The sequence below is a fragment of the Syngnathus floridae genome, chromosome 7 (genome assembly GCF_059516105.1).
Source record: "Syngnathus floridae isolate MCC-2025c chromosome 7, RoL_Sflo_1.0, whole genome shotgun sequence".
NCBI classification, from domain to species: Eukaryota; Metazoa; Chordata; class Actinopteri; order Syngnathiformes; family Syngnathidae; genus Syngnathus; species Syngnathus floridae.
In genome coordinates, this window is record NC_142419.1 from 2,387,848 (window position 1) to 2,414,803 (window position 26,956).

At 43.7% G+C, this 26,956-nt stretch overlaps 1 protein-coding gene and 1 long non-coding RNA gene across 2 annotated transcripts in view; one reads left to right on the plus strand and one right to left on the minus strand.

The window, feature by feature from the left end:
• Window positions 1-26,956, minus strand: part of appbp2 (amyloid beta precursor protein binding protein 2) — a 237,519-nt gene that overhangs the window by 51,720 nt on the left and 158,843 nt on the right.
• Window positions 19,327-26,931, plus strand: LOC148394803 (uncharacterized). Its single transcript, XR_015859399.1, has 4 exons — window positions 19,327-19,528; window positions 19,625-19,702; window positions 19,777-20,012; window positions 20,096-26,931. It is a non-coding gene; the product is annotated as an uncharacterized LOC148394803 (long non-coding RNA).

Sequence of the window (26,956 nt, forward strand, 5' to 3'; positions counted from 1 at the left end):
GCTACAATAGCCGTATTCCCACGGTCAAGCCACTTCTGAACTAAAGACAACGGAAGAAGCGTCTGACGGGCTATGGAAAAGAAGCACTGGACAGTTGCAGAGTGGTCCAAAGTCCTCTTTTCAGACGAAAGCAAGTTTTGCATTTCATTTGGAAGTCAAGGCGCCAGAGTCTGGAGAAAGACTGGAGAGGAGCAAAATCCAAGTTGCTTGAAATCCATTGTGAAGTTCCCACAGTCAGCGATGGTTTGGGGAGCCATGTCAGCTGCTGATTTTGGTCCATTGTGTTTCATCAAGTCTAGAGTAAATGCAGATTTTAGAGCACTACATGCTTCACTCTGCTGAAAAGCTCTATGGAGATGATGATTTCATTTTCCAGCATGATCTGGCACCTGCCCATAGTGCCAAAACCACCAGTAAATGGTGTACTGACCATGGTATTACTTTCCTCGATTGGCCTGCCAATTCCCTTGACTTGAACCCCATAGAGAATTTGTGGGGTATTGTGAAGAAGAAGCTGAAAGACACCATACCCAACAATGCAAATGAGCTAAAGGCCGCTATTGAAGCATCCTGGGCATCCATAACACCTCAGCAATGCCACAGGCTGATTGCCTCTATGCCACGCCACATTGGTTGCAGTAATCCGTGCAAAAGGATTCCCAACCAAGTACTGAGTGCATTAATGGACATTTTCAAATGTTTGATTTTGTTTTGCGGTTATAAATCTTATTTTTTTGGCTTGGTCTGAGGAAATATTCTAATATTTTGAGATAGGACATTTGGGTTTTCTTAAGCTGTATGCCATAATTGTCAATATTAAAATAATAAAAGGCTTGCAATATTTCAGTTGATTTGTAATGAATCCAGAATGTATGACATTTTTGTTTTTTTAATTGCATTGCAGAAAATAAAGAGCTTTATCACAATACAGTGGAGCCTCGGTATTCGAACAAAAAATTCAAGAATGCTTAGCTTCAGAAGTCGGACAAAATTCGGTTGTCGAACCTTGCGAGATGAGCCGAGAGGACCCGCATACCAACTGACTACGTTCGTTATTACGTTCTCGTTACTCTGAGGATTGCATCAACTCTAATCATGGCTTCAAAGGAAGCAAGTGGGAGCAGTAAAGCCATCCTAAAACACACAGACGCTCCTAAAGAAATGCGACAGTGAGCGCCCGGCACGCTGCGGTTGCGCGGTCGGACCAAATTAAGCTCCCTGCGCACTGAGGTCCACTTAAATTTTGGTAAATCTATTAGGACTTTAAAAATATTTTCTAAATTTTAGCGACCGCTCTGTCACAATAATGCGACCAGCGCGGTGCAGTCGCACGGTCGGCGGCGTGCTACGGTTGCGCGTTCGGCGGTGCGCTGCAGTTGCGCGATCTGACAAAATTAAGCTCCCTGCGCACTGATGTCCACTTAAAATTTGGAAAGTACATTAGGACTTTAAAAATATTTTCTAAATTTCTGCGACGGCTCTGTCACAATAATGCGACCAGCGCGGTGCAGTGTCGCGTTCGGCGGTGTGCTGCAGTTGCACGATTGCACAAAAATGCGCAAATGAAAAAATGCTTAAAAAAGGTGTTTTTTTTACTTGGAACGGATTATTATTTTTCCATTATTTGTAATGGGAAAATATGATTCGGAATTCGAACGATTCACTTCTCGAACAGCCTTCTGGAACGGATTGTGTTCGAAAACCGAGGCTCCACTGTATATCCGTATATATATATATATATACATTTTTTTTGTCTTCATTTGTGTACAGTAATCTTATTTTTTTTCAAGTTTGAAATAAACGAATAAACAAACACATTATCTGTCATTGTCAGAAATATTAATAAATGAACCACTTTACAGGGGGAGAATACCTGACCTCAGCTGAGCAATCAAATATCTTTGACTTTGATATAACCGAAATAAAACATCTTGTTCAGGTGTAAACATTTCCTTGGTCTGCATATACAGGTACGTTCTCAATTTGCGTTTTAACAAAATGTCTTGAAACCAGGTTTCTTCAAACTTAAGGAGAAGCTTGTTTTTCACAGAATTATTTAGGGCTGTTACTTTATTTCATCCTTCCATACATCCATTTTCTATACCGCTTGTCTCCACGGAGGTCGCCGGCGTGCTTGAGCCTATCCCAGCAGTCATGGGGCAATAGCCAGGGGACACCCTGAACCCTCGCACTCACAATTTAGGCAATTTGGAGTGCTCAATTGGCCTACCAAGGATGTTTTTGGGATGTGGGAGGAAACCGGAGTGCCCGGAGAAAACCCACGCGGGCACGGGGAGAACATGCAAACTCCACACAAGGAGGGTCGGAGGTGGAATTGAACCCGCATCCTCCTAACTGTGAGTTGGACGTGCTAACCAGTGCGCCACCATGCCGCTTCACTTTAATTCATTAATCAGTTGAATTAATTATGCTGCAAATTAATAGACACCTATGGTTTGAGATATTATACATTTAACATTTTCTATGTGCTGTTTCCAACAAAGTTTTGAATTTTAAAACACCGACAAAGTTGTCTTTGTGGTTCAATAGAATCGACAGTACTTCTGACTTGGTGTTAGTTTGATGCCAATGATTATGTACTTTGTTTTGTGTTTGTATATTCAAACTAGTGCTATCAGGCAATTAGAAAATAATCTAATTATTTGTAATTAATTAATCTGATTAATCACATTTTAATATCATCTGATAAAAGTCCTTTAATAAAGATTTTGGATTTTAGGCGATTACAAAATTGCTATGCATGACTAATCAGACTAATCATGAAGATGAGAAGATTTTAAATCCACATTTTTATTATTGTTCTTGAAAATCAAAATTCAAAAGAAAAAGATCAAGCATATCAGCAAACTAAATAGGTCAAGTGCATTATTCAAAAACACAATCCAACACACTTAAATAAAGATTGTTCAATACAGCAGTTCAAAGTCCAGGGATCTCCTGCTTTAGTAGTAACTATGCTTCACACAGCCTGGTGCCACTCCTAATAATTCTTTGAATTTGATATTTTTTGCTTTTACAGTTCTTTCACTTTGTTTATTATGTACCGTATTTTCAGCCCCATAAGGCGCTTTGGGGTATAAGGTGCAGACTCAATTCCGGAGGCTTTTCTGTACTTAATCCACACATAGGGCGCACCACATTATAGGGCACATGCATGCCATGACCTACGGTAAAAGAAAAATGTCACAGGAGCAAGGCAGTCAGCTTCACTACTTCCACCCCTCACTATCCTCAGTGATGCTATCCCCTCCACACACACCTTCAAGTTCCTGGGATCCACAATCTCTCAGGACCTGAAATGGACCGGCCACATAGACTCTGTCCGGAAGAAGGCCCAGCAGAGGCTGTACTTTCTGAGACAGCTCAGGAAGTTCAACCCGCCACAGGTGCTGCTGAAGACCGTCTACACTGCAATCATCCAGTCTATCCTCTGCATCTCCATCACTGTCTGGTTTGGATCGGCCACCAAAAGGACAAGCACAGACTGCAACGGACAATCAGGACTGCGGAAAAGATAATCGGGACCAACCTCCCATCTATCCAAGACTTGTACCTGTCCAGGACTAGGAAACGTGCAAGTAACATCTCTAGAGACCCTTCTCAACCAAGTCACAGTCTGTTCGCACCATTACAGAGGGCTATACGCCAAAACCAGCAGACACAGACACAGCTTCTTTCCCCAGGCTGCCGCTCTGATGAACTCACACCACTCACAAAGTCTCAGAGACATAACTGGGCAATCATATCTTGTTAAAGCAGTGTTTCCCAACCACTGTGCCGTGGCACACTGATGTGCCGTGAGAGATGTTCAGTTGTGCCGTGGGATTGCCATCCATCCATCCATTTTCTGAACCGCTTAGTCCCCACGGGGGTCGCGGGCGTGCTGGAGCCTATCCCAGCCATCATCGGGCAGTAGGCGGGGGACACCCTGAACTGGTTGCCAGCCAATCGCAGGGCACACAGAGACAGACAACCAATCGCACTCACACTCACACCTAGGGACAATTTGGAGTCTTCAATCGGCCTACCAAGCATGTTTTTGGAATGTGGGAGGAAACCGGAGTGCCCGGAGAAAACCCACACGGGCCCGGGGAGAACATGCAAACTCCACACAGGGAGGGCCGGAGGTGGAATCGAACCCGCACCCTCCTAACTGTGAGGCGGACGTGCTACCCAGTGCGCCACCGAGCCGCGCCGTGGGATTGTCCAATATTAATTACGGAGTGCATTGTAAACAGGATCGCCAAACCACTGGTCAGTTCGCACAAGGCCTGGTCAGCCACTTGCTAATCGTGCATGCGTGGAGAATCAGAGAATCTTGAGATTTCATGTTGTGTCGGTCTGATTGTATTGTGTTTATGTGTGCTTTTGCTAACAGTGACAGACACTATGACGGTTGTGGTGCGTTTGTGGTCCGATGGAAATCAGAGCATGCAGTTCAACCAGAGAACCTGGATTGTTAATTTTTCACCAACATAAAATACACAGTCAAGTCGAGACACCTCAACTGTGATAGTCATTCAGCTGCTGTCAGAACAGCAGAGCGTCTTTAGAAGTGATATTGTTCTTATTGTCGTAATATTTATAGCGCTAGTCTAAAACAGTAAACAAAGTCATGTTGATTCTTTTGGATTTTAATCACAATCACTTTCAATAGTTTATTCCTTACACTGTCTAAAACATTTTTAAAAAAACTCACTTTTATTTAAAAAAAGAAATACAATTAAAGGAATATTTAGTATTTATTTTTATTCAATTATTCAACTTCATGCATACCCCTCCGTGAGTCGTCACCTTATTGTGGTGGAGGGGTGTGCGTGCCCCTATGATCCTAGGAACCATGTTGTCTGGGGCTTCATGACCCTGGTAGGGTCACCCACGGCAAACAGGTCCTAGGTGAGGGGCCAGACAAAGCACGGCTCACACAAGCCCCTTATGAAAAAAAACATAAATGGATTGCGTTTTCCCTTGCCCAGACGCGGGTCACCGCCCCCCCCCCCCCCCCCTTCTGGAGACAGGCCTGGAGGCGGGGCTTGAAGGCGAGCCTTTGGTGGCCGAGCCTTCGCTCATGGGGCCCGGCCGGGCACAGCCTGAAAAGGAAACGTGGGTCCCCCGTTCCCATGGGCTCACCACCTGTGGGAGGGGCCAAAGGGTGCAGTGTAAGATGGGCGGCGGCCAAAGGCAGGGACCTTGGCGGCCCGATCCCTGGCTGCAGAAGCTGGCTCTTGGGACATGGACTGTCACCTCTCTGGCTGGAAAGGAGCCCGAGCTGGTGTGCGAGGCAGAAAAGTTCCGACTAGACATAGGACATAGCCCTCTCGAGAGGGGGTGGACTCTCTTCCACTCTGGAGTTGCCCACGGTGAGAGGCGTCGAGCAGGTGTGGGTATACATATTGCCCCCCGGATGGGCGCCTGCACATTGGGGTTCACCCTGGTGAATGAGAGGGTAGCCTCCCTCCACCTTTTTGTGTCTATGCACCAAATGGCAGCTCAGAGTACCCACCCTTCTTGGAGTCCCTGGAGGAAGTGCTGTAGAGCGCTCCTTCTGGGGACTTCATCGTTCTACTGGGTGACTTCAATGCTCACGTGGACAATGACAGTGAGACCTTGAAGGGCGTGATTGGGAGGAACGGCCCCCCTGATCTGAACCCGAGCGGTGTTCTATTATTGGACTTCTGTGCTCGACACGGATTTTCTATAATGAACACCATGTTCAAACATAAGGGTGTCCATGTGTGCACTTGGCACCAGGACACCCTAGGCCGCAGTTCGATGATCGACTTTGTAGTCGTGTCATCGGATTTACGGCCGCATGTTTTGGACACTCGGGTGAAGAGAGGGGTGGAGCTGTCAACTGATCACCACCTGGTGGTGGGTTGGCTCCGATGGTGGGGGAACGTCTGGCAGAATCCCCTGTCAGGAAGAGCTTTAACTCCCACCTCCGGCAGAGCTTTTCCCACGTCCCGGGGGAGGCGGGGGACATTGAGTCCGAGTGGACCGTGTTCTGGACCTCCATTGTTGAGGCGGCCGACCGGAGCTGTGACCGTAAGGTCGTTGGTGCCTGTCGTGGCGGCAATCCCCGAACCCGCTGGTGGACACCGGCGGTAAGGGATGCCGTCAATCTGAAGGAGTCCTATCGGGCCGTTTTGGCCTGCGGGACTCCGGAGGCAGCTGACAGGTACCGGATGGCCAAGCGGAACGCGGCTTCGGCGATTGCTGAGGCAAAAACCTGGGCGTGGGGGGAGTTTGGCGAGGCCATGGAGAATGACTTCCGGACGGTTTCGAGGAAATTCTGGTCCACCATCCGGCGTCTCAGGAGGGGGAAGCGGTGCAACGTCAACACTTTTTACAGTGGGGATGGCGTGCTGCTGACCTCGACTCGGGACGTTGTGAAGAATACTTTGAAGACCTCCTCAATTCCACCTACACACCTTCAATTGTGGGAGCAGGGCCTGGAGACTCTGAGGCGGACTCTCCAATCTCTGGGGTCGAAGTTACTGAGGTAGTTAAAAAACTCCTCGGGGGCAAGGCCCCGGGGGTGGATGCGATCCGCCCGGAGTTCTTAAAGATTTTGGATGTTGTGGGGCTGTCATGGCTGACACGCCTCTAAAGCATTGCGTGGACATCGGGGACAGTGCCTCATGATTGGCAGACTGGGGTGGTGGTTCCCCTCTTTAAGAAGGGGGACCGGAGGGTGTGTTCCAATTACAGGGGAATCACACTCCTCAGCCTCCCTGTAAGGTCCATTCAGGGGTGCTGGAGAGGAGGGTCCGATGGGAGGTCGAACCTCGGATTCAGGAGGAGCAGTGTGGCTTTTGTCCTGGCCGTGGAACAGTGGACCAGCTCTACACCCTCGGCAGGATCCTCGAGGGTGCATGGGAGTTCGCCCAACCAGTCCACATGTGTTTTGTGGACTTGGAGAAGGCGTTCGACAGTGTCCCTCGGAGGTTTTGTGGACGGTGCTTCAGGAGTACGGGGTGCCGAGCATACTGATAATGGCGGTTCGGTCCCTGTATCACCGATGACAGAGTTTGGTCCGCATTTCCGGCAGTATGTCGTATTCGTTCTCAGTGAGGGTTGGACTCCGCCAAGGCTGCCCTTTGTCACCGATCCTATTCATAATTTTTATGGACAGAATTTCTAGGTGCAGCCGAGGCGTTGAGGGGGTCTGGTTTGGGGACCTCAGCATCGCGTCTCTGCTTTTTGCAGACGACGTGGTGCTGTTTGCTTCTTCAGAACGTGGTCTCCAGCTCTCACTGGAGCGGTTCGCAGCCGAGTGTGAAACGGTCGGGATGAGGGTCAGCACCTCCAAATCCGAGTCCATGGTCCTCGGTCGGAAAAGGGTGGAATGCCCTCTCCGGATCGGGGATAAGATCCTGCCCCAAGTGGAGGAGTTCAAGTATCTTGGGGTCTTGTTCACGAGTGAGGGGAGGATGGAGCGCAAGATCGACAGGCGGATCGGTGCAGCGTCGGCAGTAATGCGGACTCTGCACCGGTCCGTCGTGGTGAAGAGAGAGCTGAGCCAAAAGGCAAAGCTCTCAATTTACCGGTCGATTTACGCTCCTACCCTCACCTATGGTCACGAGCTATGGGTCGTGACCGAAAGAACGAGATCCCGGACACAAGCGGCCGAAATAAGTTTCCTCCGCAGGGTGTCCGGGCTCTCCCTTAGAGATAGGGTGAGAAGCTCGGTCATCCGGGAGAGAATCGGAGTAGAGTCGCTACTCCTCCACGTTGAGAGGAGCTAGATGAGGTGGCTCGGGCATCTCATCAGATGCCTCCTGGATGCCTCCCTGGGGAGGTGTTCCGGGCATGTCCCATCTGTAGGAGACCCCGGGGACGACCCAGGACGCGCTGGAGAGACTATGTCTCTCAGCTGGCCTGGGAACGCCTTGGGATCCCCCGGGATGAGCTGGATGAAGTGGCTGGGGAGAGGGAAGTCTGGGAGTCCCTCCTAAAGCTGCTGCCCCCGCGACCCGACCCAGGACAAGCGGAAGAAGATGGATGGATGGATGGACTTAATACATATATAGGAATAGGACTTTGTCTTTCGTTTTAATATAACAAAAATATAAGATTTTTGTTGGTGGTGTGCCTCGAGATATTTTGAATGAATGAAAAAAGGTTGGGAAACACTGTGTTAAAGGTTGTTAGTCATCTGAATGTTGTTAGTCACTTAAATGTTGTACAGAGGCTGAGATTAACCCGAGTCAAATTCCTTGTTTGGTATGCACAAACTAGGCCAATAAAGCTGATTCTGATTCTGTTGTACCTTATTCTACTATTTAATCACGTACCGTATTGTACTCACATTGTTAATTAATATTAAAATGCAAATCCATCAAAATCCTCATCTTCTGTATCCAAATTAAACAGTAGGGCAAGTTCGCAATTAAATATGCAGAGTTCCATTTCGTCATTGTCTCGTCGTTGTCACATTGCTCTTCTGCACTGATCCTGGCTTTCCAAAAAGCTGTAATTGTGGCTTGTAAGCATGTCTCTTTGTCGATGCCATTTTATAGGGTCCTAATGCTGTTTTCTTTGCACCAACGATAGTATTTATTTATCAATGGCGGCGGTACCAGGGTTGTCACGATAACAGAATTTCAGTAGTCGGTACCAATACCTGTGATTTTCAACGATTCTTGATACTAATTTGGTACCATGGTAAAAAAACAATAAAACAACAGAATCCACTTAATTTTAAAATCACTAATCCATCTGCTATAGCCAAGAAGGCTTGCGCACACATCCTCAACATGTGCACAAACATAATTTTGCCTCCTTCAGTTCCGGCAAGAATCGACACAGCTCGCTGAATGAAAAGTTAAGTATTCGGTTCTGACGGTACCACAAAAAAGCAGGTATTGACCTATTTTTTACGTGTTGGTACTGCATTGGTACAAAAAGTATCGGTTCTTGTGACAACTTTAGTATGTACTTTATGTGTCACGTACAGTCCTCAGATTTTTTTTTGCCCCAATCCACGTAAAATGTAATGTCCTCTGATTGGTTCATCGGGTTTGTGTGGCGGAAGCTACACAAAACAACTTTACAGATTTGCACAACTGATAGTTTTTATTACTCAACGGCGGCGGAGGTACATACTCTACATGTTACGTATAATCTTCTGCTTGTTTTTTTGCCCCGATTTACGTAAAACGTAATGTCCTCTGATTGGTTCATCGGGTTAACATATTACGCCTGTATCAGAATCAGAATCACCTTTATTGTCGTTGTACACAGTACATCGAAATTTGAGCGCTGCTCCCTTGGTGCAAAAAGCAAATTACCGTAATTTTCTGACTATAAGTCGCGTTTTTTTTTCATAGTTTAGGTGGGGGGGGGCGACTTATACTCAGGAGCGACTTGTATGTGAATTTTTTTTGCAAATTTTCAAAATTCAAGAATCCGTGATGTCGTGAAACTGCGATAAACGAACCGCGATGTAGCAAGGGATTACTGTCATTTTACCTGCAAGTGACGTCAGCAGCGCGGCGGTTGTTTACAGAAGGACAAAGGATTCTATCACGGGATGACGAAGATGACGAAGGGCCACATGTTTGAAGGATTTAATGATTTGGAGTGACAAGGTTTGAAAAACGTATTTATGTTAAAGTTATTTGATATATTTTATTTTGTGTAGCAACTTGTATATGTTTTCATCGTTACAGTTCAGTAGTTGTTGGGTCGTTGAACTCTTGTTTTGTTAAATAAAGAGCCGTTTACCAAACCCACGTGTTTCCTGGTACTTTGTTAACGTTACAATATAGTTGTATACTAGATCTGTGTGGCGCGCACGCGGCGTTGTTGACATAAAGGACGAGGATTTTGATCGATGGATTTAATGATTAGGAGTGACACAGATGGTTTGATAAATGTGTTATTTATGTAATACTTATTTGAATAACTCTGAATGTTATTCAGGCCCGTTCTCAGCTCTTCGTTTGTGTATATGTCACGTTAGCATACCGTATCGTTTAGCCTGTTGTTGCTGGTTCATGTCTGTTCTTTGTGTTGGATTTTGACAAATAAATTTGCCCCAAAGGTGCGACTTATACTCCGGTGCGACTTATATATGTTTTTTTTCACTGTATTGTGCATTTTATGGCTGGTGCAACTTATACTCCGGTGCGACTTATAGTCCGAAAATTACGGTAAATAAAAGAGCATTCAGAACACATCATAAAATGTAAAAAAATATAAAATATATAGAAAAGGCAGTAATATGTACAGGCAGTAGTATATGTAGATATGTACAAACATGGCGTGATATGGGAAACCAGATTATTGCACAGGAAGCCACATAAAATAACTTTACAGAATTTAGAATTTGGTCCACACAATAGGCGCACCTTATTAAAAGGCACACCTTCATTTTTTGAGAAAATTAAAGGCTTTTAAGTGCGCCTTATGGTGTAGAAAATACGGTACTGTACACTAATACTACAACTACAGTATAATAGTATCATTAGTATCATGGTTTGTTGTTCAGTACATAGTAAACAAAGTGAATTTTGTTTACTATGTACTGTACCAACCTTGATTCTATTATACTGTAGTTCCACCTTGAAAATACAAAAGTCTCTTTAGACGTCAACATGCTAAAAAATTACACATCCCACCACCCAAAAACGTGATTTGTTGCATGAGTGACTCCCCCCAGAAGACTGGGTGTAGAGAATTTCTCCCACAATGTACACAATTATTTCATGTTCCTAATTTAAAAATTGTTGCGTGCATGTTAGTTATCTATCGTTTCTCGCGGGAAATGCATTCCAGAACCACCTGCGAAAAATGAAAATCGGCTCAGTAGAAACAGTATATGCATTATTTAGAAATTTAAATACCAATGTACTGAAATTTCCAACACATTGTTTCTTGTTGGCCCTGAGGGCATGGGTCTATTGCAAGTCAATTATAAGTATGATTTACCTTTTTACTTACCTATTTATTATTTAGAAATTTAAACACCTTTGTATTGACATTTCCAACACGTTGTGTTTCTTGTTGACTGCTAAAGGGAATGGGTAAGTTGCAAATAAATTAGAAGACTGGTTTTCCTTGCCAAGAAATTAAAGTGTCCAACCTCAGAATTACCACACTACACTAACCCGAGGGATATCATGCATAGCAAAACTAAAGTCATGAATTTCCTGTTGCATTGTCGGGCAGTACACAATTTTAAAGCTTTTGAAACCCTCCCCAATACTTTTACACGTCATAAACCTTTCTTATTCCCTCAATTACCATTCCAACACATGAGGAAGGAAAGGGCGAGAACATCTTTCTATAAGAACCCTTTTAGATTTGTGAAAGGCCTCTTCACAAAGGAAAAGAGCGGGTCACTTAAGGTGCCAAAGAGGGAACTGGAAGACCACGTGAAAACCATTCACATGGACAGCCAAAGATTTGAACAGAGGGAGAGACCATCAGACATGCCACCAATACCTCAACCAGAACACAAGCTGGATGACAGTCCCCCAAAATGGAGCGAGGTTGAGGAAGCAGTGAGGAGGGTAAGGTTAGCTTCAGCTCCAGGACTTAATGAAGTTCCATATCGACTGTACAAAAACTCCTCAAATGTCTTACGCATTCTATGGAGGCAGATGAATGTGACCTGGACAAACCAAACCATTCCAAAAGCATGGTGTAGCGTTGGGGGAGTGTTAATCCCCAAGGAAAAAGGTGCCTCAAAAAATCTTTTCCGGCGGGTCAACCTTGTAAATGTTGAAAGGAAGGTCTTCTTTAGCATCATTGCTAAAAGGATGACAATGTACCTGAAGCAAAACAGCTTGATCGATACATTTGTGCAGAAAACTGGAATACCTGGTTTCTCAGGCTGGTTGGAGCATGCAAGCATGATATGTCACCAAATCCAATCTGCCAGAAGGGAAGGAATAGACTTGCAGGTCTTATTCCTGGACCTAGCAAACGCTTTTGGATCCGTCCTTCATTCTCTCAGCCTTCAACTTCTTCCACATCCCAAATATAATATATCATAAACCTAGTGAAAAACTACTGATGAGACCTGCAGTTCTGTGTCAAAACAACCGAATACACGTCATGGCAATCTTTGAAAGTGGAAATAATGGCTGGTTGTACCATCTCCCCTCTAGCCTTCACCATGGCAATGGAAGTGACAATTTGAGCTTCCAAATGACCACGCTGACCTCAACCTCAAATGTGCTGGGAAAGCTTCATGACAACATTACATGGGCACAGATGAAGTTTAAACCCAGCAATTCCAGGGGCATATCTAATGTCAAGGGGAATCTCACGGACCAGAGGTTCTACATTGAGAATACTTTGTGTCAGAGCTGCCAGTCAAGAGTCTAGGGTGATTGTACAACGCACGTCTAAAAGACTCAGACCAGAGCGATCCGCTGAGGGAAAAAATCCTCAAAGATCTTGAGCGCATAGACGAGACCTTACTTCCTGGCAAGTTGAAACTTTGGTGACTACAGTTTGGGTTGCTCCCCCATTTGATGTGGCCACTAACAGTCTATCAGATCCCCAAGACCAAAGTTGAAAAGCTGGAGAGAAGAGTCAATGCATACATCAAGAAGTGGCTTGGCCTTCCGCGGTGCCTCAGTGACATCGGTCTATATGATCATGGTGCCCTGGAACTGCCTATCTCTAACCTCACGGAGAGTTTAAATGCACCAAGGTGAGGCTGAGCATGACCCTGATTGAGTCTCTAGATGAGGTGATTCGAGCAGTTGCTCCGAGACTGGCAACCGGGAGGAAATGGATCCGATCTGAGGCCGTGCAGCAAGCCAAATCTGCTCTCATGCATGAAGACATTGTGGGACAGATGCAGCATGGAAGAGGTCAGTTTGGACTTTCAGATAGACGACCCACACAGCACAAGGCAACGTCAGCCCAGGGGAGAAAGTTGGTTGTTAATCAGGTTTGGCAACAAGAGGAGGCAGACAGATGTGCGACAGCAGTGGCACAGTCCAAAAAGGGGCAGTGGACTAGCTGGGAAAACCTGGAACATCGTAAGCTCACATGGAAGGATCTTTGGGAAATGGAAGGGAGCCAAATCAGCGTCATCATCAGAGCCATCTACGACGTTCTTTCCACATCCAAGAGCCTAAACCAATGGTTTGGAGAAGATCCTTCTTGTGTACTCTGTCAAACCCGTGCAACACTGAGTCACGTCCTCACCAGCTGCAAAACCAGCTTGTCTCAAGACCGCTATAACTGGAGGCACAACCGGGTCTTGAGACTGGCGATCGCCCTCCTGGAAGAAAGGAGGAGTACCAACAATGTCCTGCCTCACCACAATTCCTAGTCAGTCAATCACCACTCTGTTCATAAGACCAGGACAGCTCCCAGAAAAACCATCCGCAAAAGTGGAGGCAACCCTTCTGGACTCTGCACGGGACTGGAAAATGCAAGTTCACCTAGACCAGAAACTACCTGAGTGCTTCCAGTTGAAGTCGGGTGCGGATTGCCACGTCCACAACCAAGTTTCTGAAAGGAATGGGAGTGAGAGGTTGAGCGGCGGGCTGTTAAATCATTGTCGGATGCTGCTGAACAAAGCAGCAGGTGAATATGGATCAGAGGAAAGGACCCCAACTGGGCTACTAAATGACAGTTAGGGGTAAAGGCAGAGGGGACGCACCTTGTCAAGTGGCATGGTGGTACAAGATGGTGTAAATTGGGTATCGAATTTGTCCCAGGCACATTGGCTATCCTAAAACATGTAGGAGTTGCAAAATTTCACCAGGAGATGGTGTTAAAGCTTGACATAGGGGTGACCTGATGGAAACCAACAAATCTAATAAATTAAATTGTTAGCAATCGGGAGGACACAGCCTGTTCAGACATGTAGCAACACACAACTTTGGAATGTGATTTCGCTTCGCCATAATTTTAATCTATAACAGTTTGAGCCATATCATTATATATGTTAAAGTTAGAAGAACCCATTATTACGGCTAATGAGGATTATCAGTTAAGTTGAATATTGTGAAAATAAGCTTTATTGATGTTGCAATGTTTAATCGATATCCAACATGTATTTAACATCGTTGTTCCATCTATACATGAATGTATTAAATTGTGGGGAGACACAAGAGGCTGTTTGCTATACTGGTGGAGTCGGCTGAAAGAACGAGCAAAACAGGAAACTGCTGCATCCGGTAGCAGAGTACAGTCATGCGCAATGGTTACTGCTTTAAGCAAGGTTGCCAAGGCAACCAGTGGGTCCCAGCAGGCATAGAGGAAGTAGGATGAGGTCATGCATTCCACACATACAAATGATGTCATACATTCTACACACACCAAGAATGCCATCCATTCTACGCATTCCAAGGATGTCATGCATACCAGGCATTCCATACCAATGAGGTCATGCATTCCTCTCCGATGAGGTAATGCTAGTGGGGCATATGACCTAATGCAGGAATTCTGACCTTTCACCTACATGATTCCTATGAGGTAATGCCAGGAGGAGCTGACGAGCCTATGAAAGCTTGGTTCCGGACAGGAAAAGGGCTCTCCCTCGCCAGTACACTGGCACTGCATGCCCGGAGCCAAGAACACCTTTAGACGAAGATGGGTTTTTCATTCTTTTTGAGATTGGACCAAAATCTACTAAAATGAATTTCTACAGTCTTCGAATTGGACTTTGTCAAATTTTAAATTTATAGAAGGGCTAGGCGAGAGGACTTAGGGCCAGCAGGAAAGGGAGATGCAATTTTCAAGGTGTGGCCCTCCTCCTGAAGGCCGCCTATCTATTCAAACAGAATTCGGATTTTGGAAAAAAGGAGAACTGATCACTCGACTTGTTCAGCCAAATAGCATATTAGACCTTTTGTCTCCTCTTTTTTGCTCTGAGTTTGGTAAGTGGAATTATTGTTGTTTGTGCGATTTGTAACTCTTCTTCGTACATTGTCATTAAATTTCTTCTTAATCCTTAATTCGGTTATCGATTATTTCGTATTAACTATGTTGAGCATGGTTTTATATGCAGTAATTAGAACTTTAAATGTTCTTTGTTTCCCTATCATAGTCATTCTTTAAATCCGTTCAATTCTTCTTAAAGTGAAGACAGCTTTAATCCTTAACATCAGGAATTGTCAGATCTGGTTCGAAGTAGTTATCTTGGGCTCAGCTAGGGCGAGTGCACTCTAGTAAATCAATGAATCTCTGCAGTCTTACCAAAGACAGCTAAATTTATTTGAGCGAATACAAGAGCAACAAATACAAAAGGGGAAGGAGCCGCTGTAAAAAGGGCACGGTCGCTCCGACGTCAGGTTTCGACCAGGTAGTTACTCGGCACTTGCGTAGGGGTGACTTTAAAGGGAATGGTGTACTAAAAAGAATCGATTAACTCTTTCCGAATTGATATCTTAGAGGTGGTTAGACTCGGACGAATCTTTTCCCGCCCCAACGTGGAAACTCTCGTCTCCCCATGAGGGCTGCGTTACAGCAGCAGGGTACTAAGGTGAATTCAAGTGGAATTTTTCCTTTGACTAACTTTGATTATTTTGCACTTAAGGCACACTGCTATAAAATACTGTGGGATAATTGTAAATAATAATCATAAAAAAAATATGAATTAAATTATGTACCGCTGCTTGCAAAAATTGAGGCAGATATGTGGAGATGGATGGGTTTGCTACTTAGGTACTTTGATCGGGAGGGTTAACTGCATCAAAATGAATGTGCAGCCACAATTGCAGTACTTATTTAAATACATAGATACCCATTTTATTACCACAATAATTTTCCAAGCTTTTAAAATAGTCATCTTAGACAATTAATATGGCACTGTAAGGTACCCTGGATATCTTTGGCAAAAGAAACATGAGACTGTGATTTAGGACAGGGGTCACCAACTCCGGTCCTCCAGGGCACCTATCCGCACACTCAAACATGGCGAATAAAAACTCTTGAATCTTGAATTTAGATGTGTTCCTCCTACTACTACATACCTGATTGAAATGATCAGGATTGTTATCATGCTTGTACAGAATTTGCTGATTTTCTGATCATTTAAATAATCTGTGTTGGACAAAGGATACATCTAAAACATTGTGGATAGGAGCCCTTGAGGACCGGAGTTGGTGACTGTAGATTTAGGAGGATTTCCTTATTTCAATGAGGCACAAATGAGGGACACAAATTTGATTACATCTACCAGAGGAAAGATTCTGTCCTGATTTTGTCTCTAAACATGATGTAAATAATTTAAACAATACAACGGATAATTCAATCCTGAGACATCTATTTAATATTCAATAATATCACAAAACTCTTAGACTGATAGTGGGATTGTCACCTAAAACTCCATTAAAACAAAACAAAAACCGTCATACCTATGACTCTCGAGAATAAGATGTTGGATATGTGGCACCAGAAGAAAATTTAGACGACGCATTTAGACAATATTTTTAATGAGAGAAAAGTATAAGATGAGGTATGATTTGCCCACTTAGACCATCTTCTGTTATCTCCAGATGTGATCATTCTTGAGGACGAACTTGGGCCCTGACTGGATTTTATCAGCCATGAGTAGCATTTAAAAAAATAATTTACGAGGAGAACAAACTCAGGAATGTATCGCATATTGAGGGATGGGAGACCAAAGTCGAGTTTACATAAATCTGGATTGAAATGAGAGTTGGATCTGAGTGATAAAAATTATGAAGTGTAGTGGGCGGATTTGTTTCGGAACATCCGCTTATCAATGCCTGGTATAGAATGACAAACTATAGCTTCCTCCACCAGTTATACTGTATCTCAGTTATACTGTATGTCACTCCGCAGAAACTGCATTCTTTTAAATCTACTTTACCAAAGTCATGTTTCCGATGTGGTATTGGTTGGTTCAATTTTACATTTTACCAGGCAGTGTAACAAAGTGAAACCCTTCTGGCATGATCTGTGCTCTACTTTAACTATCATCATAGAGTTTTTATAATCAAAGTGATTTTTTAGTAGTTCTTGGGCTGTGATAGATACCACCACATTATCATTATCTTGGGTAAAAGTTAAAGTTAAGTTAAAGTCCCAATGATCGTCTCACACACATCTGGGTGCGGTGAAATTTGTCCTCTGCATTCAACCCATCCCCATGTGATTTTGATCCATCCCCTGGGGGAGAGGGGAGCAGTGAGCAGCGGCGGTGCCGCGCTCGGGAATCATTTGAAACATAAAACCAGGGCTGCTAAGTTATAAACTTTTAGAGGGCATAACTGAGACATTTTTCATGAAGATGACACAAGAAGCTAATGAAATATCGATGATTATGTCAATCCTGATGTGTGCAATTGCATGAGTTTTCTGGCATGTTCCCACCATCACAATTAGTGTTGTTATCCTGGCGAACATTGTGTTGCCAAATGCTTTTCAAGGTCACAAACACCCTGCTATAAATGCTTATTAGCATTTATGTGCAGGTACACATGCGACACATTTCAATAATTCACATCAATTCAGTCACTTGCCTGTTTTTGCCCACCACTTGCATTTTTCTTCCTAACACAGAAGAGTACACACTGCTGTGCACAATGCATAGACAATGCATATCCAGTGCAGCTGATATTCATTAGAAAAAATTACTAAAATTATATACATTTCTGTTATTAAGTCCAATTCAGTCTGTTCATGTTGATAAGCGTTTCAAAAAACATTCATACGTGTGATGCTAAGACTAACGTAAATAACGAGCTTGAAATTTACCAGTCCCATTTTCCCCTTTATTGTTTTTTTTTTCTTTGTACTGTAAATCTTACTTCTAAGAAGAAATCTGAGGCCGCTATTCTGAGAATGAGCTACTAAAGCTTTTTATGACTAAATCAATAAAGATCCATTTATGGAAAGCTGTGATGAATGCAGTGTTGTCTTTAATTGCATTCAACATTATAACATATTTGACCACTTTTAATTGATTTTTTTAACTAATACAGCAAAGTTAAGGCTATATGCCTAATTCCAAGTAAGTGGGCCACCCCTCCAAAGAGAATATTTCAATGCGGCAGGCTTTGATGTCTATTCATATGCAAATGAGTTAGGGGTCATAAAATTTTATGATCTATTGATGTTAAGATTTATGACGTATTTTATTGGGGGTCATAAATTCTTTAGCGGGTTGGGGGCATCAAGATGGTAAAATACGGTATATACATAAATATTAATTAGAAAGCATTTGATAACATAAAACACATTCTGAATCAGCACAATTGAACACAAAACATTAACTTTTTTACACATTAAGGATGATACATCCATCCATTATCTGAACCACTTATTCCCACGAGGGTCATGGGTGCCTCTACCAGGTGATTTTAGGCAGTCGGCATACACACTTAAATAGTTCATCTTGGCTTTTTTGATATTCAATAATTGATTTCTTTTTCTCTTTTCAGGACAATGAGGTTCTTTTTTCATCTGTCTTCATTCTGTTTCATCGTCAATAGAGGGGGCTTTAGGCATTGGGGTCGAGCGAGAGGGGAGAGAAAGTGACATGTGTGACAGGCAGGTTGTTGTTGAAGAGACTTTTTTCGATGGGGGCCACATACATAAACATATTGGAGAGAGAATATTTCAATGCGGCAGGCTTTGATGTCTATTCATATGCAAATGAGTTAGGGGTCATAAAATTTTATGATCTATTGATGTTAAGATTTATGACGTATTTTATTGGGGGTCATAAATTCTTTAGCGGGTTGGGGGCATCAAGATGGCGCCAGTTGTGACGGCGCCATCTTTGACTGTCGCCATTTTGGTTTGCTGGCGCCATTTTTAAGATGTGGATATGTATGGGCATGTATTTTTATGAATCAAGACAGGTGCAGCACCTGAGCTAGCTTTGCTAACAGCCCTCTGAGCTACCTTTGCATCCGGCCTGTACGTGTGAGATTGAAGGGGAGCCTTTTTCTTGAGAAGCTGAATGGGAGGGGGTGTTTGTGATTGGGTGGGGGTTTGTGACAGGGGGCAACATTATAGGTGTCAAAGTTGGCTGGAAGAGAGTCGCATATAATTTGAGAAACAATAGCTCAGCCAAAGTTATCTGAAAGCGAGAGACGCATGTAATTTGGTAAACATTGCTTTAGAGGATCAAGGGGCTTTTGTTGAGAAAATCACACTGTTACAAGTCACAAGTCATCTGTAATGTAATTTGACAAACAATAGTGGAGTCGGCATTACTGGGGGTCATAAATTCTTTAGTCCTTTTATGTTAAGATGTATGGTATTTTTTATCTGAGGGGTTATAAAATCTTATGATCCATTGATGATTTATGACGTTTTTTATGTGGGGTGGGGTGGGTTGGGGGCATCAAGATGGCGCCTTGATGCGTCATCAACATACGACCAAAGTTATCCGATTTCCCGCGACACGTGAGCTCATAGGCGTGGTCTTATCCCCGCCGAATTTAAAGTTTGGTGTGGACGAGCATCATTTTGGAGAAGACAAGACAAGACAAGCCACAGCTCTGAACAAAGGAGTCGAAGCGTGTCAAAAAGCTGTTTTCGAGAATGGTTAAAGGTAAGTCATTTTAATACCTTTCTCACAATAATGACAATAATAATACACTGCGGTTATTTTATAAAACAAAATGTAATGTTTATATAATATTTGCAGACAACATCGTTTTTGCCGATGTCCACGCATCTTTTGACGACGATTTTAGCGACGTTTACCTAACACAATCAGACTACGGTGAGTCAATAGCGCATCTAAGATGGTTAATATAGAGGGTATTAGTTACTGATTTTATTTTATGTTTGTATCAGATCTCGTGGCCGCGGCCACTAAAAAAAGCGTTCGGCCGACACAAGCCATATTGGAGCAGTCGAAACGACAGAGCCAGCGCGACCAGCTGTATCAGAGTCACGTGTTACTGTTGAAACCAATCCGATTGCATCCCACACCAACCGACAGGAGGCAGCGACGGATTCTGAACTAGTTGAGGCTCTATCTACTTAACGAAGGTTTAAACCATCATCATCATCAAGAGTTGACAAACAAAGTTAGAAGTATTCCTTATATTTTTTCCCTCTTTGTATGCTATAGTACGACATAACGGCTTAACCGTTTTTTTTTTTTTTATAGCTACTTCCAGGTGAGCGTCGTGACACGAGGGCTCAGAGAGAGAGGAAGAGGCGGCGGAGGGGGCAGCCCTTCTACAACACTCACCACTCAAACAGCAGGGGGCCTCTCAAGTGTCGTGGTAACTGTATCTACAAAAGACGGTTACAAGAGTGTTTTAAGATTATACGTGCACTTACAGATTTAGCCGAATCAAAATAGGTTTGTGTTGTTTCTGCTGTGTTTTGTAAAAGAAAATATAATGGATCATCCAAACCTTACGTCAACGGAGTCAAACATTTCTGAAATAGATTTGCCGTCATTTCGCGGGATAAACCAAAGAAGTGACACACCCGAGCTAGATTTATCAAACGTTAACAATACGTGTACGAGTCAAATAACAGATTTGCTCAACAATGTGACCGCGGCTTTGTCAGAGGGGGAGAGACCAGACAGTCCTGCTATTCTCACTCATTTACAGGCTATCATAGATGAATTGAACAATCAAAGCCCGAATGAAGGTGGACAGAGTCCTACACAAATCCCGTCACAATTGCTAAACATGATAGCAGAATTAAACAACCATGCTAATGACAGCGACGGGCGTATCAGTCCTGACATTCCTATCCAGTTGCTAAACATCATCCAAAATCTAAATACACAGCCTCTGGTTGACCCGTTGACCGCTAACTCTCCCGATTCATCACCACCGGCTGCTATTGACGACGTTCGGCCGATATTTCAGCCTAACAACTGCTCTGTTATAACTGATCATGAAATAGACGTTATTGATGACAACACACCAGCGTTTCAACACACGCCCCAGCAATCTAACAACGGTTCTGTATTAGCTGACCAACGCGGCGGTTCGGTTGTAATCAACAGGCCGCATTTCAATAATGTAGAGGTGAGACGACAGTTAAATATACCATCGCAACAGAACATTAATGATTTTGCAACCTTCTACCTCCAGATTGAAGATAAAATAGATGATGTCATGCAAGAGGTAGTTAGCAGGGCGCAAACAGGTGATGTAATTCAGATAGAGCTCGTGGCTGGTAACGATAGAGCTCACATCTACCAGCAAACTAGTGATATAAACTCTATCAGAGATAATGTATCAAACTTGCTTGAACGTTTAGCCCAATCAAATACAGAGCTTCTGGCTGATGAGGGCTTAGAGCTCATTGTACAAATAGTCACTCCATTGCGTGGTGGTGGTGGAATGCGTCGAAGGCTGTTGAACACTACCAACAGAGAGATTTTGAGGTTGAAAAAACGACACCTGCACATACCTCGTAATAAAGACAATAATTTGTGTTTCGCTCTCTCACTAACCTATCTGCTAAATGACACACTCACGACAAAACAGGCCACAAGACACGCACGGCTCTTACATGAGAGTGTAGGATTGGATTGTCAAACACCTGTGAGTCTGGGCGATGTCCATAAATTTGAGAAAGTCCTCAAACGGAAAATAACTGTAATGTATCGAAAAGAGGACTGCCGCCCCATGACCTTTTTCGACACGTGTTACCCCAAAACAGATAACGACACTTTATTTGTCTTAAACCTTGAGGGCCATTATTACGGCGTGAAAGCGATTGAGGCATTTGTCGGCCACGCATTCTTTTGCAGGTATTGTTACAAAGGGCATGAGAATTGGCAACAGCACCAGTGTGCAGGACACTGTGGCGTTTGTCTTGATCCATGCTGTAAACAGCGAGGGTTTAAACCTGTCATCTGCCCCGACTGTAACAAATCTTGTCGTAATGAGGAATGCCTTATCAAACATAAAGAGTCTCAATCAATGAATCGTGTGAGCAACTGCACTTCATACAAAAAATGCTTGGAGTGTGGTCTTCACTATTATGTGAAAGCTGATGGTACCGGTGCTAAACATCGCTGCCCCGTTAAAAAATGCGCAGTGTGTGATGAGATCATAAATCAAGATGACGCCTTGTTGAACCCCCACATGTGCTACATTCAGCCCATCAAACCTCAACCACCGTGCAAAAATGTAGTCTACTACGATTTCGAAACTTATGTAGACACAAACGGTTTACACAAACCTTTTCTCATCTGCTGCAAATCGAATAGACTGACGAAGCATTGGTATGGCACAGATTGTGTTGATGAATTTCTCAGATTTTTCCGAAGGCCACGGTTTAAACAAACTACGTTTGTTGCACATAATGCGAGAGGTTTTGATTCATACATACTGATAAGGAGAATGCTTGAATTAGGTCTCAAACTCGACATTCTGATGCAAGGGAGTAAAGTTCTATCATTTGTCGATTTAGACACAAAATCACGATTCATAGACTCTCTCTCATTCTTGACGATGCCTCTAAGCGCAATGCCTAAGGCCCTGGGGTTTGAAGACAAATCAAAGGGTTACTTCCCACACAAATTCAGCTCTTTAGAGCATCTAAACTACGTCGGGTCTCACCCTGACCCCACGTACTACGGCACCGAGCGAATGTCACCCTCCCAACGATCAAAGTTTGACGAGTGGTATGCCAAAGAAGCTAGCAATGTGTTTGATTTTGCTAAACAGGCAATAGCCTACTGCGAGAATGATGTTGATCTGTTAATGCAAGGGTGTGAAAAATTCAGGAGTGAGTTTTTTGAGGCCACCGGAACAGATCCATTCAATGCGGTAACAATTGCGTCGGCGTGCATGAAAGTTTTTCGAGCTAATTTTCTGACCCCTCAAACACTAGCCATTACACCATCAGACAACTATATGCGTCAGTACAAAGCTTTCTCGCACGATTCTATTCAGTACATGCAATGGATCATGCACAGCCAAAATATCCAAATTAGACATGCATTGAACGGTGGTGAAGTTAGGATAGACAACTACTTTGTAGATGGTTATTGTGAAATCGGGGGCGCAAAAATAGTGTTTGAGTATTTCGGTTGTTATCACCACGGCTGCGCAGAATGCTTCGACCTCTCTAAAATATGCCCGACAACCAAACGCCCTTTTCAGGAGAGGTTTGATAAAACACAAAAGAAAATTCAGGATCTACAGCTTAGACAGGATGTGTACCTTGCAATTATGTGGGAGCATGAATGGTTGCAAATGAAAAAGATGGACATAGAGGTGAAGGAATTCCTTAAAAAAACCAAATTTCCTGCACCGCTCAAACCGAGGCTGGCTCTTTTTGGGGGCCGAACAAACGCATTCGTTTTAAAATACACGGCAGAGCCAGACGAGCGTGTGTTGTATGTTGATGTGACATCATTATATCCTTTCATCAACAGTACAAGTACCTACCCTATCGGTCATCCAACGATTATCCACGGTGATTTTAAAGACCCTAGGTCGTATTTTGGTTTCATCAGCGCCACAGTCAACCCACCCCGTGGTTTATATTTTCCCGTTCTACCATTCAAAACAGCTAAAGGTAAACTCGTCTTCACACTGTGCCGTACATGCGCCGAGTGTAACAACCAACAGACGGCGTGTACACATAGTGATGAGCAAAGATCGTTGACAGGTGTTTGGACAACCCCTGAATTTGTTAAGGCACTCGATCTCGGGTACACGGTTGCGGAAATTACAGAAGTGTGGCATTACACAAGAACGAGCGACACAATTTTCCGTGATTACATGCGAACATTTCTAAAAGGTAAACAGGAATCTTCAGGTTATCCGGCTCACGTGGTCAACCAGGCTGACAGAGAAAGATACATAGAAGGGTATGCCATTCATCAGGGTATCCAACTCGACCCTTCCAAAATTGCTGTAAACCCTGGCAAAAGGCAAGTGTCAAAACTCTGTCTTAACAATCTGTGGGGAAAACTCGCGCAACGTGACAACATGACAAACACAAAAATTGTGACAAAATCAGAGGATTTTTTTGAACTTCTGTTTTCAGGTCTGTACAATGTGAAATTCTTCCATTTTATCAATGAGAAGCTCTCAATTGTGCAGTATTGTATCAACATAAACAATGAGATCCCCGCCTCAAAAACATCAAACGTGGCTGCAGCGTGTGTCACAACAGCCTATGCACGCCTAAAAATGTACAGCTATTTAGAAATTTTACAGAGGCGTGTCCTTTACACAGATACAGACAGCCTCGTGTACACTGTGAAGCCGGGTGAAAGTGTTCTCCCTCTAGGTGATTATCTGGGTGATTTGACAGATGAGCTTTCGAACGACAGCATTTTAGAATTTGTCTCAGCCGGCCCCAAAACATACGCTTACAAAACACGAGGATCATCTCAGACGGTCATGAAGGTAAAGGGCATCACACAAAGTCACGAAAGCGGTCGCAGCGTCAATCTCGATAGCATGCTCAGTTTGGTTCAAGGCTACCTCGATAGAGCAGGTGTGACCTCAGATGTGCTATACGCCCCGCAACATAATATCGTTCGCGATAAGAGAGGGTTTAATCTCAGAAACATGTCATTTTCCAAGCGGCTTCGTGTGGTGTACGATAAAAGAAGGCTGCTAGAGCGAGGCACCTCGAAGTTCCGTTTTTTCTCAGGAATGGTGGGTATTGTGTTGATGTATGAAATCTCACATAACCCGACCTCCCACGAACCTTTTAAATCGATATGTTGAGCCAGTTCCGTTTTGAATTCTGTGAGCGTGTTTGAGCTAAAAAGATGCACACTGGCGTTTGACGCTAATGTGACGTAGAATTCTCTCTGGTGCTCACCCATCTTGTAATTTCCACAGAATGGCCGTTTTAGAGATCGTCAGATGTTTTTAATACTCTTTGTGGGTACCCAACTGTCGAATTTGGCTGGCCAGCCCACCCAGTGGACGAGGGACTCGCGTTTACCTGACACGGTGCGTGATTTAAGAATTTTCTGTATGCGAAAATTTTTATTTTTTTTTATTTTTACTTTTTGTAATTCCGCTTCGTAAAAGCTGCCTTCTACAGGCATACCATCCAAGTCTGATATTTTATAGACGGGAGGAACGCGGTGGAGACGCTGTCTTATTCTGAAAATTTCATCCGTGTAACTTTGTAAATAACCTTTTTCAAAATTCCCTTTTATTTTGGAAATTTGCACAGTGTCACCCGGTGCGAACCGGAACTTGTACCCCCGTCGAAAAGGATTTCTTGCGTAGAGGTTAGTGAAAACGATATTCTTATTCTCTTCGTTTACAGCGTTAGGTGTCATTTTTATACTGCTGTGAAAACTGTCGTTATAACTGACAATAAAATCCTGAATTACATCCACGTATCGTTGTGTGTTCTTAGCAGTGAAATACCTCCACATCCGCGTTTTTAACGTTTTGTTGAACCTTTCGATCGTCTGCGCTTTAGGGTTACGGTTTAACATAACGCATGAATGAAGATAACATAGATGGTGTTACTTTGGACCCCATTAGAGTTTTAAACTTCTTTAGCTGCCCCCTTTGGCCTCACACACACACACACACACACACACACACACACACACACACACACACACACACACACACACACACACACACACACACACACAATGAGCTTTTCGGCCTCGTCGGCGCAGTTAATGGAGATGAGCAATTCGGAGACCACGGCTGGAGCGTTGTCCTCGGTGAAAGTGGACACCAGCACCTCGGTTACGTCCATAAAGTCCTTATCTTGCACCTTGTTTTTCGCCACCTTTATGTTACCGCGGCGGTCCACCAGAGCCTTAACAAACCTTTTGAAGTTTTCCTTGGACAGGTCTTCCAGCGCGTCCATCACGAGCCCCTTTTTAGTGGGCATTATTTCAAATTTTAGCAGGGAATTAAGTCGAGAAGTTAGTAAACGTGCGAGATGAGAGGTCCGAACGCACTGCTGCTTTGGGCGGACTCTCGCTTTCGATTTGGCTTTTTTTTCCTCTGTGTAGGCGTGTCTCTCCCCCTAAACTAACAGGATTCTTAGCACAATTATAGAGTCTCTGAAGACATCTCTCGCCATTGAATAAACACAGAGAAACAGTCACTTTTCCGGTCACAATAGTTTATTACAGAAAAAATCAAACTAGTTCTTAAAAAACATTACTAATAAACAGAAACAAGTATAAAACATGGTAAAAATAAAAACATGGTAAAAAAAAATGTTTTTCTATAAATCCTAAGGTTTAACATAACGCATGAACAAAGATAACATAGATGGTGTTAGTTTGGACCCCATTAGAGTTTTAAACTTTTTTAGATGCCCCCCTGTTACATCTAGAAGGACTGCTAGCAAAGTTATCAATTGGCCCCACATTTTTTTCACAATACCTCCCATTGTGTCTTTCCAAACGTTCTAAATAATAGAGCGACTTCAGTGCTGCTCAACACAGTGTCATGCGCTTCTTGTTTTATCGCACGGAGCCGTGTAAAGATCTTGCACTCGTGAGCTAGGTCATGTAGAATGGCAGAAACAGAATTGCGAATGTTTATAAGGGATGCAGAGGTTTTAAAATAGAAAAACATTGTCGACAACGTGTGGAGCAAGTCAGCATTACACAACTCAGCCGTCACTGCTTCATAATTCGCGTAGAAATAAAAGTTTCGATCCTCAACATACAGGCACGTATGATGCATCTGGCTGAGATCATCAAGAGCACATCCGTCACACTTAGATTTAGCATGCTTAATCAACGCATCATACAAAAGATGAACCACCATCAGCTTCAGGCGTGTGTAGTCTTCAATCGCCAACCATTTAAGCGGTTCGACACTCATATTATACTCGGAGCCCTGCTGTGTGTTGATTTTCCCAGGCGTCGAGGTCATCGAAGGAACGACCCCATACTCAAGGGCCAGCGGAGGGTAAGTGTCAATGATCGTGTCATCAGCCTCCTCAAAATCACAGGGCAGCTGCGCTTCTACCTCTTCGAGTGTGACAAGCTGGGCAAATCCATGCCATTTTCAGGATAGCATGCTAGGGCGTC